Here is a 19,793-nt window from a genome sequence, read left to right as displayed (position 1 = left end):
CAGAAGCCAAACTCCCAGGAAATGCCATGGATTTGGACAGCTGGCACCTTCCTGTATTACTAATAATATTATTCCATTGACATTCATAGCCTTCAAAGAACCTCAGGACGTAGGCATGGATTCCCCCCACTAAATCTTATATATATATATGTATACACACACACACACACACACACACACACACACACACATATCAATTCCAACAGTCATACAACTTAACTTCTCATCTTATACAATATTTTAGACTTCCGTCAACACCTCTGATGATTTTCGGTTCTCTATCACTAATTACGCATTTCTTAATTTCTATATTACATTTAATTATCTTTAACTAATAATTCTCCTCATAGTCTTTCTTGCAATATTTCAAATAGTTCACCTTACAAAGCTTCTTGCAATCCTACTAGCATAATCTGTTCATCACAATTGCTTTTCAAATAGTTCGTAAATTTACTCCAGTCTTCTGAGAATCTCTGGTCCCGCAGGTTTTGAATCCTTCCTGTTAATTTATCTAACTCTGCATAGTCCATCAATTTCATCCTTGGATTTCCCCCACTAATCATCACAACTGCCCTTCTAGTTGCTAAGTTGGACTACCTGATGGTCCTTCAACGAGATTCATGGCTGGATGGGGTTGTGCACAGGTGAGGAGCCAACAGCATGTGTTTGTGTACAATGGGGAGGGAACCTTGGAAGGTGACTTGGAAACTACAACCAATCCAGAATGCGGCAGCAAGACTGGTGACTGTGGACCATATCACACTGGTTCTAAAGGATCTTCACTGACTCCATGTACGCACAATTCAAAGTGTTGGTGCTGACCTTTAAAGCCCTGAACGGCCTCAGTTCAGTAGACCTGAAGGAGCGTCTCCACCCCCATCGTTCTGCCCGGACACTGAGGTCCAGCTCTGAGGGTCTTCTGGTGGTTCCCTCACTGCTAGAAGTGAAGCTAAAGGGAACCAGGCAAAGGGCCTTCTTGGTGGTAGAGCCCTCCCATCAGGTGTCAAGGAGATAAAGAACTACAGTGGTACCTCGGGTTACATACGCTTCAGGTTACAGACACTTCAGGTTACAGACTACGCTAACCCAGAAATAGTACCTCGGGTTAAGAACTTTGCTTCAGGATGAGAGCAGAAATCATGAGGCAGCGTGGCGGCAGCAGGAGGTCCCATTAGCTAAAGTGGTGCTTCAGGTTAAGAACAGTTTCAGGCTAAGAACGAACCTCCAGAACGAATTATGGTAAGTTCTTAACCTGAGGTACCACTGTACACATGTTTTAGAAGATATTTGAAGGTAGTCCAGTATTAGGAATTCTTTTACGTTTGACATTTTATTATGTTTTTATATTCTGCTGGAAGCTGCCCAGAGTGGTTGGGGAAACCCAGCCAAATGGGTGGGGTAATAATAATAATAATAATAATAATAATAATAATAATATGCATGTTCTCCTCCACATGCAGGTGCAAGGCTGTTCTGGAAGTGGCTGTCTAATTTGCAACTCTAAACCATCTTCCTTGCATGACCCATCTGGTTGGGTCCCTGACTGGCTCGTGGATGGAGGATCTGCACAAAAACTTACTTCTGGATTCTGGTTGGCTCCCTAGAGAAAGCTTTGCTAAGGGATACTGAAGGGGAGCAGCTGGCATGGGGACCAGGGTTTAAAAGTAAAAAGGGTCTTGTCCACAGGCTGTGTTATGATGATGCTTCTTGTCAAGGTGAGAGGTTTGTGGAGCCCCTGGGAGCTTCACATGGGATTCTAGAAGGGATTCAACACACATAGGCTACTGTGGATAAAATCAAACCATCAGCCCCCACTAGTCTGCTGTGACTTGCAGAACCTCTCTTCAGCTAGAGATGGGGAAGAAATTTGGTTTACCTGATCTGCACATCGTGAAACACCTTTCTGCATGTGGCTTTCACTAATATAATACATTTTTTGCATATTACTATTGCTAACATAACACATTTTTTCTGCATATACCCTGTTATACACATTTTGGAGTTGGGGAACTGCGTTGGGAAATTTGGAGAATTGTGGATTTCAAAGGGAAGCTGGGTTCAGCTAGTAACCAAACACTAGTGACGTTCATTTGCAGTATTATATATCTATTGTATATTTCCCTTTTCGGTGGGGGAAATGTCAAATTAAAACCAGAAGTCATTTCTTAGATGGGAAACAGAAAGCAAGAGTGAAAGATAGTAGAGGTCCCTGACCAGGGTCAGATGAGGACATTCTTTCCCCCAACCAAAGGATTCTGGGAACTGTAGTTCTCCCCCACAAAGCTGCAGTTCTCAGCACAGCACTAACTACAGCTACCAGGGTTCTTTGGGGTGAGGGGATGTGTGCTTTAAAAGTCCAGTGTCCATGCAGTCTGGGCTGCGGAGAAGCAGAGACAGTAAAAACAAGAATAAATTCTTACCTATGGAATTGGTGCTTTTCATTCAAGATGCTTGGGAGATATTCCGAATGAAAAGTAATGCCTCCAGAAGAAGAAAAAAAAATTCTTTCTTTCTTTCTTTCTTTCTTTCTTTCTTTCTTTCTTTCTTTCTTTCTTTCTTTCTCCCTCCTCCTTCTAAATATAGCGTTGGACGCAAAGACAGGCAGCGGAGTGCGGAACAGGCACTGGAAACTGAAAAGAGAAAGAGGGGGAAAAATGAAACTCCTTGTCTTCTGTCTGTAGTCCAAACTGCTTTGCAAGCTCCTGGCTCGCTGCCTCAAATCTCTTGGAAATTTATGAAGTGGCATGGGACTTGCTGAGTATTTAAGCCTTGCGGGGTGGCTCTATTTATTTATTTATTTATTCCGGGCCAAGATGTGGGGGGGAGGAACCCTCTGTGTCCCTTTGCTTGTGAGCGAATATGTTCAAGGTGGCTTAGAGAGACAGAGAGATACTAAGCTAAAACCCAATAAACATTAATCTAGAATCCACACACACACACACAATATAAAAAGGAAGGCAAGGCTTAAAATCTAGATTCCAGCAACACAAAGGCGACTGGAAAAGAAGAATGTGCTTCTGGTTTTTCTGAATGGGCGAGTGAGACAGGGCTGGGAGACCAACGGGGCCACCACTAAAAAGGCTTCTGTTCTGGAAGAACTGAAGTGAATCTCATCTCAGATGGTGTTATTATATTTATTTTTATTTATAAACCGCCCTATACCTGGAGGTCTCAGGGCGGTTCACATAAAAAGATCACAGCATATAAAAAAGCAGCTCTCACTGCAGAGGGTATTTGGGGGAATATGTTCTCTCAACTATCCTGAATCCATCACCTCTTTCTTTTTTAAAGCAAACACTTTGAGTCCAGCCTGGAAACTAAATGCTAACCAGTGGGATTCTTTAAAAACTGGTGTCATGTGTGCTCAGCTCAGCATGAGAGCCATTTTGTCAAATTGCTGCAAGTCACATCACCACCTTACATTGTTTTTACAGTCCTGGCTTCCCCCAAATAATCCTAGGAGATGCAATTTATCCTTCACACAGCTACAATTCCCAGCACCCTTAACAAACTAAAGCTCCCAGGATGTTTTGAGGGAAGCCATGTCCTTTAAATGGGTGTTGCCAAAGTTCCTGAACTGTCTCCAAGGGCAATCTCATATAGATCACATCACAGAAGTCAAGACAAGAAGTTAGTAGGACATGCAAAACAATAGTGAGGTTCTTGTTTCCCAGGAAGGGGCATTGCTGGGATACCCAGCCTTGGAAGAAAGAGTTTTTAGTCACAGTACTGTCTGTGCATTCACAAGCACTCTAAAACAGTCTCTCTCTCTCTCTGTGTGTGTGTGTGTGTGTCTGTGTGGTGCGACTGTAAAAGGTAAAGGGACCCCTGACTATTAGGTCCAGTCGTGACCAACTCTGGGGTTGCGGCGCTCATCTCGCTTTATTGGCCGAGGGAGCCGGCATACAGCTTCCGGGTCATGTGGCCAGCATAAGTAAGCTGCTTCTGGCGAACCAGAGTACAGTGGTACCTCAGGTTAAGTACTTAATTCATTCCAGAGGTCCACTCTTAACCTGAAACAGTTCTTAACCTGAAGCACCACTTTAGCTAATGGGGCCTCCTGCTGCTGCCACGCTGCCGGAGCACAATTTCTGTTCTCATCCTGAAGCAAAGTTCTTAACCCGAGGTACTATTTCTGGGTTAGCAGAGCCTGTAACCTGAAGCCTATGTAACCTGAAGTGAATGTAACCTGAGGTACCACTGTAGTGCATGGAAACGCCGTTTACCTTCCCGCCAGAGCGGTACCTATTTATCTACTTGCACATTTACGTGATTTCGAACTGCTAGGTTGGCAGGAGCAGGGACCGAGCAATGGGAGCTCACCCTGTCGCGGGGATTCGAACCGCTGACCTTCTGATTGGCAAGTCCTAGGCTCTGTGGTTTAACCCATAGCGCCACCACTGTCCCGTGATGTGACTGTACTGGTCAGTAATAACACAGTCCAAAGTTGACATTGACTATTAGCCGAAACACGATCTTCACAGACTTGGTTGAGTGTCATTCCTAATGAGCACAGCAGCTCATTCCCAGTGGGCAATCATAGACTGCGCCGGCAGGCAGCCATCTCTCCTGCACCCTTTTCAGGCCTCTTCTGGTGCCGGGAGACAAGGTGGGTACGGGAGGAGGGGGAGACACCCATGACTCTTCAACAGACTAATTCATTTCTGCATCTTCACTTCCCTCCTCTCCCTCGCCTGCTTTAGCTTCTGCCTCTGATTCTGGACTGCTCTCTGCCACAGACTCTCCCTGCTCACTAAACCCTGTTACCCCTTCAGCTCCCGACACCACCTCCCTGTCTTCTCCCTCTGCCCACTCATTGTCTTCCCACCACCACTCCCCAGGCTCTGAGCCTTCTTTCCTCGGGGTTCCCCAGCTGGTTCCTCCGAACTTTCCTCTGCACCCAACCAGTCCACGACAGTGTGCACCCCTTTCCAGGACAGATATATTTACTACCTCTGCAGCCAATGAAACAGCTGCTGTAAGTATCTCTGTATTGTAGGAAAGGAGCTTCAGTTTATTCCCTTTCTGGTCCATTATTCCTTTTCTGCTCCACCTGCTTTTGATGGAAAGAGGAAACAGCTAGACTTCATCAGCGCTGCCCCCATATCCTCTGATGATCTCTTTGTGGATTTATAGCTTTACGGACCTTTGTCGACAAGGTGACGTCTTTGCTTTTTAACATACTTAGGGCCCGTTAAGTCACTAAGAAACTTGCCTCGCTCCTTCAGCAATGGAATTCCCCCAGACTCGTAACACTACCATATTTTTTGCTCCATAAGACACACTTTTTCCCTCCTAAAAAACAAGGGAAAATGTGTGTGCGTCTTATGGAGCAAATGCAGGGGGGAGGCAGGCGGGAAAAGCCCCCAAGAGCCGCACACAAGCTCCGTGCAGCTCTTGCAGGCTTTTCCCCGGGAGGGAGAAGGGACTGACTGGCCGCATCAGTCCCTCCTCCCACCTTGTAAAAAAGCCTGAAGAGCCGCACGCTCCTTAAAGGGTGTGCAGCTCCTGTGGGCTTTTGTGGGAGGTGGGGAATACTCCCAGAGCTTCCCCCGCCAGCCCCGATAAGCTCCTGAGCAGCTCTGGGGTAGCCCACGAAGCCTCTGCAGGGCAGCGGGATGAAGGCTCGCTGCTGCCCTGCGGAGGCTTCACGGGCTACCCCAGAAGCCAGAACAGCTAGAGAGAGGGCTGCGCAGCGCTCCCTCTAGCTGTTTTAGCTTCTGCCTTAGCGGCGCAAAGCCTCCGCAGGGCAGCGGGGAGCCTTCATCCCGCTGCCCTGCAGAGGCTTCGTGGGCTACCCCAGAGCTGCTCAGGTGCGCCTTATCAGGCGTGCCTTATGGAGCAAAAAATACAGTATTTTACAGGGTTGGAACCAGAAAGTCTCTCTTTCAAGTTCTCAGAAATTCAGATCTCAGAGAGTCACCAACAGCCCTGAGTTCCACAGGCCTGACTCAATATAAAAAAGACAATGTTGTGCCTGATTCAAAACAGTCCACCGACCTCTTGACTCTCAGCTTCTGTGAGATCCGGATGGCAAAGTGTTCTGTGGAACACCCTACAGAAGCAATTTGTTGCAGCCATGTCCAAAGTTGGGCAGCCCCGATCTGTGGCGTTGCGTCACTTATTCCCACAAGTTCCGTCTTGCTTTTTCGTTACGACGAGCCATAAATATGCCCGGCTGGGATGTTGTTGTGGTCCACTCCTCACGGAAGGAAACCCAAGGGCTCTCGTTCGTCTTAATTGGTGTCACTGAGGGCTCCCTCTTGCTATGAGCTCCAGAGGCAGCTAAGGACGGAGTCTGTTTACCCAACCAATTCCGATGCATGGAAATCCATTTATCAAATTGCTGCTACTGGAACTAATGCTGTGCTAACAGCCCCCAGGCGTTTCGCTGTCCTCACTTGATTTCCCAGTGCAAACGGAGGACAGAAGAAATGTCCTTCTTCCTGTCTCCAGCCGTCTGCCCCTGGAAAGCTTATACAAAAAAGGAAGACTTCGTTCTCAACTATGGGCTCATCGACACTTACTTTCTGTCCTGTACTTTCTAAGCACAGGTCCATGTTTTCAAGCTCTGCACCTGAGTGTTTTTTCTTTCCTTTCCTTGGAAATACTGCTCTTTAATGCTGAATCGGAACAGCAATTCAGGTTATCCATGAATTGCCATTTGCTCCACTTCAGCAGTAAAGAGCAGGGTTTTTAAAGATCCTTAAATAATAGGGACGAGGGTGGCGCTGTGGGTTAAACCACAGAGCCTAGGACTTGCCGATCAGAAGGTCGGCGGTTCGAATCCCTGCGATGGGGTGAGCTCCTGTTGCTCGGTCCCTGTTCCTGCCAACCTAGCAGTTTGAAAGCACGTCAAAGTGCAAGTAGATCAATAGGTACCACTCCGGCGGGAAGGTAAACGGTGTTTCCATGCGCTGCTCTGGTTCGCCAGAAGCGGCTTAGTCATGCTGGTACCTCACCCACATCCCAAAGCTGTAACAGCAGAAACTCACACAACACAGCTCCGGACGGAAGGACCTGCTTCAATTCTGGAATCCAGAGAAAGTGAGAAAGTGAAAGTTATCCTCAAAATGCTTCAATTCTGGAATCCAGAGAAAGTGATGTTATCCTCAAAATGCCTTGCACACAATTCAAGGTAGGGAAAATGACAACATTGAATTGGCTGCATGGATAAAATTATGGAATAAAGGTTCTTAACCTGCGGTACCACTGTAGTGATGTATGGAAGTGAAAGCTGGATCATAAAGAAGGCTGATTGCCGAAGAATGGATGCTTTTGAATTATGGTGCTGGAGGAGACTCTTGAGAGTCCCATGGACTGCAAGAAGATCAAACCTATCCATTCTGAAGGAAATCAGCCCTGAGTGCTCACTGGAAGGACAGATCCTAAAGCTGAGGCTCCAAGACTTTGGCCACCTCATGAGAAGAGAAGACTCCCTGGAAAAGACCCTGATGTTGGGAAAGATGGAGGGCACAAGGAGAAGGGGACGACAGAGGACGAGATGGTTGGACAGTGTTCTCGAAGCTACCAGCATGAGTTTGACCAAACTGCGGGAGGCAGTGGAAGACAGGAGTGCCTGGCGTGCTCTGGTCCATGGGGTCACGAAGAGTCGGACACGACTAAACGACTAAACAACAACAACAACAACCAACTGAAGAGAGGGAGGGAAGTCACAAGCTTGGCAGAGCTAAAATGGTTTTGTGTTGACTAAAGTATTGTATGAAAGAATATGTAAAGAAAATAATAAAAATTTATTGATTAAAAAAAAATCATGGTGGGAAAATGGCCCTTCAACTTCAATCTACACTTAGCTAGCCCCCCTCCTGCTCACCTTCTGGCTTCCAATCAGCCCAGGATGTGGCCCAGGCTGCTAGCGTTCTCCTCCCCAGTCTCAGCTGAACTCAGCTGGGAGAAAGATGGGGACAAAACTAGAATGAGCTCTTGTTCTACCTACTGTGGTCCTCCTTGCCTTCTGCCCCACCAACGCCAATGGGCACCAGCCACTGCTGCTGGGGACCTTTCTTCTCATTCTGCTTGAGTCTGGACTTCTGCCCCCAAAGTCCTGCTGTGGCGTTTGCCCTCCTATGTGTGGGACATCATACCGGGTTCATAGGGAAAGGGTTAACTAATTGTAAAATGACTAACCAATGGGAACCCAAGGGGCAGAGTTAACTGTGTATAAGGTTTAAGCACAGGGATAATTTGTTAAGAAGAGTTAGAGTTTGAGTGGTTGAGAAGACAGTCTGGAGTTAGACGAGAGAGGGAATATAAGTCTGTAGGTTGGGCTAGTCTGGTGTGAGAGAGGGAGAGAATTTGTTAAAAGGTGTCAGTCAAACAGTTGAGATAATCAGTCAGAAGGTATTAGGAAGAAGACATCACCTTGCTAACAAAGGTCCGTATAGTTAAAGCTATAGTTTTCCCAGTAGTGATGTATAGAAGTGAAAGCTGGACCATAAAGAAGGCTGATCGCCGAAGAATCGATGCTTTTGAATTATGGTGCTGGAGGAGACTCTTGAGAGTCCCATCGACTGCAAGAAGATCAAACCTCTCCATTCTGAAGGAAATCAGCCCTGAGTGCTCACTGGAAGGACAGATCCTGAAGCTGAGACTCCAATACTTTGGCCACCTCATGAGAAGAGAAGACTCCCTGGAAAAGACCCTGATGCTGGGAAAGATGGAGGGCACAAGGAGAAGGGGACGACAGAGAACGAGATGGTTGGACAGTGTTCTCTAAGCTACCAGCATGAGTTTGACCAAACTGCGGGAGGCAGTGGAAGACAGGAATGCCTGGCGTGCTCTGGTCCATGGGGTCACGGAGAGTCGGACAAAACTAAACGACTAAACAACAAAAGGCTGGTAAAGAAACTATAGTTAAGAAACTGACAGGAATATTATCTGTGAAACCATAAACTTGTCTATGTTTGTAAAATAAACTTGCATTTTTGATTCACTTTTAACAACTGGATGGACTCAGTGTTTTACTAGAGAGTAACGGGTTGGTGGCAGCGGGGAAGTGATCAGAGTGGTGGCACAGGGATCAATAGACTGTTAAATGTCCGGGGACCCTGTGCGATCACCACACCTGGCCTGGTGAAGACAGCACCACTGCCCCCATGTAGTCCTCCTGAAGTCCTTTAGAAAGGATTTGTGCATCGGGTGATGAACAGCTGCGCGGCTTCAAGCTGGCTGTTGAGGCTCTGCCAAAGGAAGGCAGGATTCCCAGGCTATCTTGCCTGACAGATGCCAGGCATGTGGGAGGAGACAGAGACTCCTGATCTGCCCGCAGCTCCCAGGGCCGGGTGGGAACCGTGGAGGAGCCTTTGAGGGGCAGAAGCGAGCTGCTGTTGGAGCATGGTCGCCGGCAATAATAGCTTCCCAGAGAAATGACTGATAGGGCTTAAAATACATTTCCTCCTGCTTGACTGAAACAGAGTCATATCCAGCAGTGTCTTGGAGATGTCATAAGGCAGTGTGTGTGTGTGTGTGAGAGAGAGAGAGAGAGAGAGAGAGAGACAAAGAGAGAGAGAGAGAGAGAGAGAGAGAGAGAGAGAGAGAGAGAATGTACCTTTCCCAGACTGAGGACCGCCTGGTCTATGGACACAGGTGTCGCTGTAGTCTAAACCACTAAGCCTCTTCGGCTTGTGAATTGGAAGGTCAGTGGTTTGAATCCCTGTGATGGGGTGAGCTCTCATTGCTCTGTCCCAGCTCCTGCCAACCTAGCAATTCGAAAGCACACATAAAAGGTAAAGGGACACCTGACCATTAGGTCCAGTCATGCCTGACTCTGGAGTTGCGGCGCTCATCTCGCTTTATTGGCTGAGGGAGTCGGCGTACAGCTTCCGGGTCATGTGGCCAGCATGACTAAGCCGCTTCTGGCGAACCAGAGCAGTGCACGGAAACGCCGTTTACCTTCCTGCCGGAGCGGTACCTATTTATCTACTTGCACTTTGAGGTGCTTTCGAACTGCTAGGTTGGCAGGAGCATGGACCGAGCAACGGGAGCTCACCCTGTCGTGGGGATTCGAACCGCTGACTTTCTGATCAGCAAGTCCTAGGCTCTGTGGTTTAACCCACAGCACCACCCGTGTCCCACATAGTGCAAGTCAATAAATAGGTGCTGCTGCGGCGGGAAGGTAAATGGCGTTTCCGTGCGCCCTGGCAATCATCACAGTATCCCGTTGCTCCAGAAGCAGTTTAGTCATGCTGGCCACATCAACTAGAAATCTGTCTGTGGACAAACGCTGGCTACTTCAGCCTGAAATTGAGATGAGCACCACAACCCCATAGTCGCCTTTGACTGGATTTAACCATCCAGTAGTCCTTTTTAACTTTTTTTTTACCGCCTGGTCTATTCATGCCACCCACGTTGTATGCAGGGCTGATATACTGGGCGAACTAATTGGTTCAATTAATCCATTGAAAGAAATGTGCTGTGCTGGTCCCATGGGTTACCCGAGAGGCGAGGTCCAAGTCTGGTCTGTGGTCAAGGTGCAACATAGAGGCCGCCTGTAGTAGCTGAAGCTGGGTGCAGGTCAGGGAGTTGGGTGAAGTCAGGAACAGGCATGCAAGCAGGGAGCCAGGGCGGGTCAGGAGCTCAGGCAGGAACTAGCAACCAACACTGTTACTCCCGCAACTTGGGACTGGGGCTGGCCAGCTTTTATCTGCCCTGAGGCATAGGGTGGCCCCGATCCTCTGGTGACTTGCCTCTCCTGGCCTGGAGGAGAACATTCCTCCTGCGGGAACTTAGTTCCCTCTGCCTCTCTGCCCTGAGTCTCTGCAGCTCAGGAGAGGCTGGAGGGTTACCGGACCCAGAGGCAACCTCAGCTTCCTCTGATGGGGCTGAGAGTGGAGCACCTGCAGGCAATGGGTCCTCCATCACCTCAGGAGCCAAAATAGACTCAGCTGGTGCCTGCACCTGAGGACCCAGCACAGGTGAGGACCCTTCAGGCTCATGCCCCAGCCCCGACTCAGCTGGTTCTGGAGGCAGGGAATCCTGTGTAGGCTGGGATCCCTCAGGTTCAGTATCTGAGTCCGAATCCCAGGCCATCACATGTGCTCTTGCTAGTTCCGCCACCCTCATAAGTTCAGGGTGGTGGTCGTGGCCCAGAGGGGAAAGACAAGCTCTGTGGTAGCCCTCAAGTTGTGGAATTCCCTCTTCACAGAGGTGAGTCTGGCTTCTTCACTATACAGCTGTTGACAAAAGCTGAAGGCTGACCTCTTCACTTTGACACCTGATATGCGTGTTTTCAGAGCCTGCCCTATTCAGCACCTCTGGTGGGGGACAAGTCATTGTCCACCTTTGGTCCCCACCCTGAACTCAGCTCTCACCTGTGGCTCCTAGAAGCTGTCAGCGTACGACAATGACCACAATCCAGGAAATGGCTTTAACTGGCTGGCTAAAGCAGGTGAGGGTAGCCGACGGGTCTCAAACCCTCAGTCAGTTAGGGACTTTCCGTGCACGTGAAGACAAGGCTCTGGCAGTTCAAATGGATGAGACCAATGGTGGATCCATTGGTCAAGAAGACATTTGGAGTACTGCAATGCGCTCTACATGGGGCTACCTTTGAAGCTGACCCGGAAACTACAACTAATCCAGAATGCAGCAGCTAGACTGGTGACTGGGAGCGGCCGCCGAGACCATATAACACCAACCTTGAAAGACCTACACTGGCTCCCAGTACGTTTCCGAGCACAATTCAAAGTGTTGGTGCTGACCTTTAAAGCCCTAAATGGCCTCGGTACAGTATATCTGAAGGAGTGTCTCCACCCCCATCGTTCTACCTGTACACTGAGGTCCAGCGCCGAGGGCCTTCTGGCAGTTCCCTCCCTGCGAGAAGTGAAGCTACAGGGAACTAGGCAGAGGGCCTTCTCGGTGGTGGCACCCGCCCTGAGGAACGCCCTCCAACCAGATGTCAAAGAGAACAGCAACTACCAGACTTTTAGAAGAGATCTGAAGGCAGCCCTTTTTAGGGAAGCTTTTAATGTTTGATGTATTACAGTATTTTAATATTTTGTTGGAAGCCCAGCCAGATGGGCGGGGGTATGAATAAATTATTGTTGTTATTATTATTATTATTATTATTATTATTATTATTATTATTATCATTATTTTCTACACGTGCTGTAGAGGGAAGTGAGGGGAAGATGGGGCTCATTAATTTGGGAAAGGAGTCCATCTAGGAGAAGGAAAACCCTGAATCTCTAAACCTCCTCTGCCTTGTGGCAATACTCAGTTGGGAGTAAACCCAGAGGGAAAATTTGTATCCACTGCCTTGTGGGACATCTTTGGGAGAAGAAAGATCCAAAGTTGTGGAATTATGCCTGGTCAGGCGCTCAGTTTCCTTCACGAGTGACAAGATTTCATTTTTTCCTGTCCTATGATGGGTTTTGAGGTAAGCAGCTTGGAGAGGAAGAAGAGTTTGGATTTGATATCCCGCTTTATCACTACCCGAAGGAGTCTCAAAGTGGCTAACATTCTCCTTTCCCTTCCTCCCCCACAACAAACACTCTGTGAGGTGAGTGGGGCTGAGAGACTTCAGAGAAGTGTGACTAGCCCAAGGTCACCCAGCAGCTGCATGTGGAGGAGCGAGGAATTGAACCCGGTTCACCAGATTACGAGTCTACCACTCTTAACCACTACACTACACTGGCTCTCAAGAGAATGGAAATACTTTCAGAGGAAGATGGGACAAAACGCTGGCCAGCCAGACCTTCAAATACAGAGCAAACTGTTGTGTGTTGGGATAAGATTCCATTCTTATTTCCTAGATAGCGCATACCAAGCCTAGACAACCTGTTGCCCTTGAGATGTTGCTGGATTATAATCTCCAGAGCTGGATTTAGCGCAGTTTTGGTGGTTCCTCCACACAGGAGGCCGAGCCAAAGGGGTACAAAATTGAGAAGATCCATAATGGAGAAGATCCATTTAGGGGTGCCAAATTTTGGGCTCGCATAGGGGCCAAAAATTGTATTATGAAAGATTACCTAAGCCCACCCAGTAACCTCTCATAATCCCTGACCCTTGCTACCAGGGCTTCCACTTCAGCCAACTGCTTTGCAACAGAGTTGGTTCACACATTCAGATGCTGAGTCTACATGGACTGCGACCTCAAGTCACCATGTAGGTGCATTTGTGAACCGGAGATACTTAGTCACAAATGCCAGCCACGATCTCTGTGTGAAAGTAGGGCACACTCTCATATTTCTCATATGATTATTCTATTTATCTATAAATCTTGCTAGTCACTCCTCGGTTGCAGAAAAAGAAGATTAAAGCAGTAAAGATGGAAAAAAACAGGCAACATAAGACAACCAGCCAGCACACATGCAATTGGGAAACAAACTCTTGCCAGAACTGTCACTATCTTCCTAGTAAAGTTTATCAGAAAAATAGTTCTTGTGTTGACGGATGTTTGTGGGAAGCTTTTTCACACTGAGGGCCACATTTCCACATTTCCCATTGGGAAACCTTTCTGGGGGCACTTATCAGTGGGGAGTGTAGCAAAAATGGGTGTAGTCTGACATACCACCATCCAGCCAAGCAAGAGTTTGTGTGCTGGAATTACAGTATCAAGGACCATTCAGTTAGTAACCAAAGGGTTAATTCTCTTGACAGTTAGTCCACCAATGAGAGAGTGGAGGAGGTGTTGCTTAACGACCCATCAGAGTGCCATGATGCTCACTGAGGTAACATGTGCTCTGATTGGCTGTGTGGTACTGAGGGAGTTTTCCTCAGTACGTGTGGTTGAATGTCTTCCTACTATGAACAAGGCCAGACAGGAGAAAGACTAAAAATAATAATAATAATAATAATAATAATAATAATAATAATAATAATATCCTCTTCAGCATTCAAAGCATGTTGCAGCTAGGTAAAAATCACTCGAGGGGAGTGCAGCACAGGGCCAGAGGTATGTGTGGGCTGGGCAGGGTCCCAAAGCCTGGATATATAGGTTTGGCAGGCAGCAAATGACAAACCTAGACAGCATCTTAAAAAGCAGAGACATCACCTTGCCAACAAAGGCCCGTATAGTTAAAGCTATGGTTTTCCCAGTAGTGATGTATGGAAGTGAGAGCTGGACCATAAAGAAGGCTGATCGCCGAAGAATTGATGCTTTTGAATTCTGGTGCTGGAGGAGACTCTTGAGAGTCCCATGGACTGCAAGAAGATCAAACCTCTCCATTCTGAAGGAAATCAGTCCTGAGTACTCACTGGAAGGACAGATCCTGAAGCTGAGACTCCAATACTTTGGCCCGCTCATGAGAAGAGAAGACTCCCTGGAAAAGACCCTGATGATGGGAAAGATGGAGGGCACAAGGAGAAGGGGATGACAGAGGGCGAGATGGTTGGACAGTGTTCTCAAAGAGACCAACATGAGTTTGACCAAACTGCGGGAGCCAGTGGAAGACAGGAGTACCTGGCGTGCTCTGGTCCATGGGGTCATGAAGAGTTGGACACGACTAAACGACTAAACAACAACAACAACAAATAGATGAATATCAATAGGCAGGGAGTTCCAAAGGGTAGGTCCTGCTACACTACACAATTGAATTCTTACAAATGCAGAATGGGTTTTTTCTTAGGGCTACCATTCCTGGACATTACCGGGATTTCAAAGGTGGAAGTGACGTCCGGGGGGACGTCTGGTTTGTCCTGGATCTTTGGCACGTAAACTGAAAAATTGCAGGTCTTCCTACTTCCAACTTTTGGGGTGTCCTGGTTTTTAACTTTTTGAAATATGGCAACTGAAGGAGTGTCTCTACCCCCATCGATCTACCCGGACACTGAGGTCCAGCGCCAAGGGCCTTCTGGCGGTTCCATCACTGCGAGAAGCCAAGTTACAGGGAACCAGGCAAGAGGGCCTTCTCGGTGGTGGCGCCTGCCCCGTGGAACGCCCTCCCACCAGATGTCAAAGAGAGCAACAACTCCCAGACTTTTAGACGACATCTGAAGGCAGCCCTGTTTAGGGAAGCTTTTAATGTTTGATGCATTATTGTATTTTAATATTGTGTTGGAAACCCCCCAGGGTGGCTGGGGAAACCCAGCCAGATGGACGGGGTATAAATAAATTATTATTATTATTATTATTATTATTATTATTATTATTATATAACTTATCTTATGTGTCGCATGCAACGACGATGATAGCAACCACAACCACCAGCAGCAGCTGGTTTCTTTTTAACTTATTTGCCAGCGACCTAGTGAATGCTAGTTTATGCCAAATTGTTATTGAATGATGTCTTGCTGTTGCATAGGAATAGTGCTACAGAAATAGGTGAATAATGAAATAAGTGAACTTAAAGAAAAGCCATAAACAGTACTCAGACTTCCTCAGACGCCTTCAGTCACACTCCAAAGTGTTGGTTGTAACATCTGGAGTGTATAAGACAGATTCTGCTTAATCTTCTAGTCACAGCTGTCAACATTTCCCTTTTTTAAAAAAGAAATTCCCTTATTCTGAAGAGGATTCCTTGCCAGAAAAGGGAAAAGTTGACAGCTATGCTTTTAGTCAACAAACACCAACTATCTTCTAATTTTTACAGGAGTGTTAAGGTTTTTTTGCAGCAAATGAATGTGAAAATGTTTTCTGGGATGTTAAAGAGGAAACTATTTATTATAGCATGAGTATTCACGTTTTGCAGTCCCACCAGACGCACAGAGCGTTATCCTGAGTCATAAGAATGTAAAACACATGGGTTTTGGGCGGGGGGGAGGAGCGGTTGTAAAAAGTGAGGTCAGAGCGAAATGAAATCCAAAACAGTACAAACAGGGATGTGTACACACTTAGCAATTGTCATTCACAAGACAGTTCCTGTTGACAAAGGCATCCTAGTGTTGGTAAGCCTAAATTTGTTTTGGCTCAGTCCATGAGTCATATATTATTATTATTATTTAATTAAATGTTTATAACGTCCTGTACCCATAGATCTCTGGGTGGTTAACAACACAGAACTCAAATATAAAAGAAAACAAGATACATAATAAAAACAAAAAACAACCCAAAAATCCCCACTTCCACAATGTCTCAGGGTCCAGGTAGGTTTATATGGAGAAAGGTGGTCCTTAAGGTATTGCTGTCCTGAGCTGTAGGATTAATATAGGTTTGTGGGCAGGCTTATCTAAGCAAAAATATTTTGAATAGGTGCCAAAATGAGCTCAGTGCCTGATATCAATAGGCAGGGAGTTCCAGAAGTGCAGAAACGCTTGATGTATTGTAATTCACATTTTAACACCCCCACAACCCATAACCCAGGATAACACTCCATGGATCTGGTGCGATCTTGTAGGCTGCGAAAGCTTACACCGCAATCTATTTTTTGCAATGTATTTACCTTTAACCTTCTGCAAGACTCTATGTCCTTCTACTTTCAGTAACAGTGGCAATGATAAAAATTGCAATCCGTTCACAATTCCTTTTCACTGAAAAAAACCCCTGTCTTCTTATGAGACCCAAGTAGCAACCTCAGTTCTTAAGCTGAATCGATTCAGGAATTAGGGCGCAAGACACAGCGATGTTCTCCTCACTGCACTTTTCTCGTGATCTGATCTCCAACAGCTTTCTGCTCGAGTAAATCTTTTCCACTTCACGGTGCACACAGCAAGTTTAATGGATGTTCCCCAGCTTTGCTGTCTCACACACCAGTGGTTTAGTGATTCAGATACCTTCCTACTAGTCCTTTGTACCTTAAATGATGAAAATACACAGCAGAGGATGAGGGCCTCCAGACTGCCAATATTTCACAGAAAGCTCAATTGGTCGAGCACGAGACTCTTCATCTTGGTATCGTGAGTTCGAATCCCACGTTGGGCAAAATATTCCTGCATTGCAAAGGGCAAGACGAGCCTTATGGTCCCTTCTGACTTTGCAATTCTACAATTCTATGAAATGCACACCAGGAAATCCACGTTTGTGGCACGCTCTGTCACCCTGGGGCAACACATACCCTTTTAAAAAATAAACTGACTTTCAGCAGTTTAGAAATTGATGGGGAAATGCGCTGGGATATGTGAGGTGCATGAGTGACCAGTTGTAGGATTGGGTCCCAATGGTTATCTAGTCCAACCCGCTTGCAGTGCAGGGATCTCAGCTAAAGAATCCCTGACAGATGTCCATCGAACCTTTGCTTAAAAATCTCCAAGGAAGGAGAATACACTGCTTTCCTTCTTTTTTCTTTCAAAAATTTTATTGGTTTTCCAAGTTTATAACAAATATAACATACAAAAGAGAAAAAAGGAAAAAGGAAAAGGAAAAAAAGAAAAAACATACAAATAAACACTTAATCCTTCTAAAAATCCAGTTTAGTTTTCGTTGTTAACTGACTTCCTCAAATCCCCCCTAACTGAATTCCATTGTATCCCCTTGTAACAGTTTTCCAATATCTTCTTTCTAACAAAATTTACTTTTTCAAATTCCTTTCTTTACTTCTTTTCATAGTTTCTCCCATAATGTTTTACAATTTAATCATATTCTATTCCTAAGCCAATTTGATAAATTCAGGTTGCTTCTACTTGTCTTATATTACAATATTTAGCTAAGTAATCTTTAAATTCCTTCCATTGTTCCTGGTGGAATCCACCGCTTTCCAAGGTAGCATGGGCGTAGCTGGGCGGGGGCAGCGGGAGAAGCTCCCCCCCCCCATCAAGTAATTAAATAAAAATACTTAACTAAAAGTAGAAATTGCAGAAAGATTTTGACAGATTTTTTCCCCTGAGCACTCAAAAGAAAGTAATTTAAAACAACTGCTGTTGAGACATTTCATCATTTCAAAGCTGCTAAACAGAGCCAGGCAGAGGATGATGACCGAGGGGTGGGATCAGACCAAGGTCCCATCCAGTCCAGTGCTCTGTTCTGATATCGGCCAACCAGAAGCCCCCGAAGGAACCCTGCAAGCAGAAACATAGCACCACAGCACCTTCCCCACCTGTGATTCCCAGCAACTGTTGCTCAGGGGCTTCTTGCCTCCGACAGTGGGCTAGCAGTCTTTGATAGCCTCATCCTCCGTTTTTCTGTCTAATCCTCGTTCAAAGGCCATTGCTGCCTCTTGTGGAAGTGAACTCTGCCGTTTAGCAAACCAGGATGAGCACAAGGCGAATGCCTCTTGCCCTTGCCACCTGCCCATGAACAAATCACAACAAATGCTCAGTAGAATGGAACCACCACAAAAGCAAGCAAATCAGCACAAACACTCAATAAACAAGTTTTCTGGTGCAGCCACTAATCTCTCCCTCTTTTCTCCTCTTGCAAACCCAGCTCCCCACATACTATCCAGAGAAGATCACAGTCCTTACCTGTCTATTCAGCTTGATGGAGAAAGCTCCGCTCTTGCTTCCAGATCCCTGAGTCAGCCCAGCAGCAGTCCCCTGTTACTCCAGAGTGCTAACTCAATGCCGCCGCAGCAGCCAGACTCCTTTGGTTTACTTTGACATTGACGTCAGAGTCCTTTTCCTAGCGTCCAAAAAAACTTTGGCAAAAGGAAGGGAGGGAGGAATAAATATGCCTGCTGCAGAACCGCCTTTACGACTGGGAGAGACGTTCGGCCATGTGGGGGCATTTCCAGAAAGTAGCATGTCTAATCTCTCATGCAAAGGGTTTTTATTTATTTATCCTGTGCCCTGGTCTGCGGGGAAGTCAGGAGCAGCTTAGAGTGGGCTCCTTGGGCAGATTCCAGGCCCTGATTAGCCAGGGACCTGCTTAGTTTTAGCACAGGAACAGCTTTGTGCTGTTAGCAAGCCTTTTTTGTGGCAACGCATCTGAAAAATGCACTGCGTCAGAAAATATGGAGAGCATAGTCCCAGAAATGGCAGAGGAATGGCCAACCCGAAATGATCAGGATAGCTTCCTTATGAGGAAAGGCTGACACCTTTGGGGATTTTTAGTTTAATCGGGCAGAGGGAATGCCTGAGGCTGCAATCCCCTTCTTCTTTGGTGATCCATCGTAGGCGAGTAAGGTTGACTTCCATAAACACGGTTTTAACAATGAGTCCGTAAGTGAATAAAGGTAAAGGGACCCCTGACTGCTAAGTCCAGTCCCGAACAACTCTGGGGTTGCGGCGCTCATCTCGCTTTACTGGCCGAGGGAGCCGGCATACAGCTTCCGAGTCATGTGGCCAACATGACTAAGCCGCTTCTGGTGAACCAGAGCAGCGCACGCAAATGCCATTTACCTTCCCACCGGAGTGGTACCTATTGATCTACTTGCACTTTGATGTGCTTTCGAACTGCTAGGTTGGCAGGAGCAGGGACCGAGCAGCGGGAGCTCACCCCGTCGCGGGGATTCGAACCGCCGACCTTCTGATCGGCAAGTCCTAGGCTCTGTGGTTTAACCCACAGCGCCACCTGTGTCCCTTCCGTAAATGAATGTGGAGGCCAATTCTGGATCCACACGTCCTTCCACAGTGGGGACATTGGTTTCCGGGCGGCAGTTGATCACGGTGTGGATTTGCCACGTGTGCCTTCCTCTTAGCACGTTTCTCCCTTGCATCCTGAGTTTGAGCTTCTTCAAAGCCCATGACACCTTTGGTAAAGGCTGTTCTCCAATTGGAGCGCTCGCAGGCCAGTGTTTCCCAATTGTTGGTGTTTATACAACATTTTTTAAGATTTGCCTTGAGATAGTCTTTAAACCTCTTTTGTTGACCACTAGCATTATGCTTTCCATTTTTAAGTTCAGAATAGAGTACAGTGGTACCTCGGGTTAAGTATTTAATCAGTTCTGGAGGTCCGTTCTTAACCTGAAACTGTTCTTAACCTGAAGCACCACTTTAGCTAATGGGGCCTCCTGCTGCCACCA

At 46.7% G+C, this 19,793-nt stretch overlaps 1 protein-coding gene across 5 annotated transcripts in view; it reads right to left on the bottom strand.

The window, feature by feature from the left end:
• The window catches only part of GPR20 (G protein-coupled receptor 20), a 30,796-nt gene extending 12,361 nt beyond the window's left edge, over nt 1-18,435 (bottom strand). Inside the window, exons 1-3 of one of the 5 annotated variants that reach the window (XM_081012762.1) lie at nt 18,295-18,435; nt 16,690-16,824; nt 2,421-2,630 (exon numbers count right to left, since the gene is read on the bottom strand). The gene's annotated coding sequence lies outside the window, so the exon portion shown is untranslated. Of the gene's footprint in view, nt 1-2,420; nt 2,631-9,568; nt 9,646-16,689; nt 16,825-17,927; nt 18,053-18,294 lie in introns of those variants that run through there. The other 4 variants (XM_081012759.1, XM_081012761.1, XM_081012760.1 and 1 more) reach the window with 4 other exon arrangements.
• Nucleotides 18,436-19,793: the final 1,358 nt, after the last annotated feature.

The sequence above is a fragment of the Podarcis pityusensis genome (assembly GCF_964106645.2).
Source record: "Podarcis pityusensis genome assembly, chromosome: 7".
Lineage (NCBI taxonomy): Eukaryota > Metazoa > Chordata > Lepidosauria > Squamata > Lacertidae > Podarcis > Podarcis pityusensis.
Note: the sequence above shows the minus strand (reverse complement) of the source record. Positions and strands in the feature narration are given on the sequence as shown.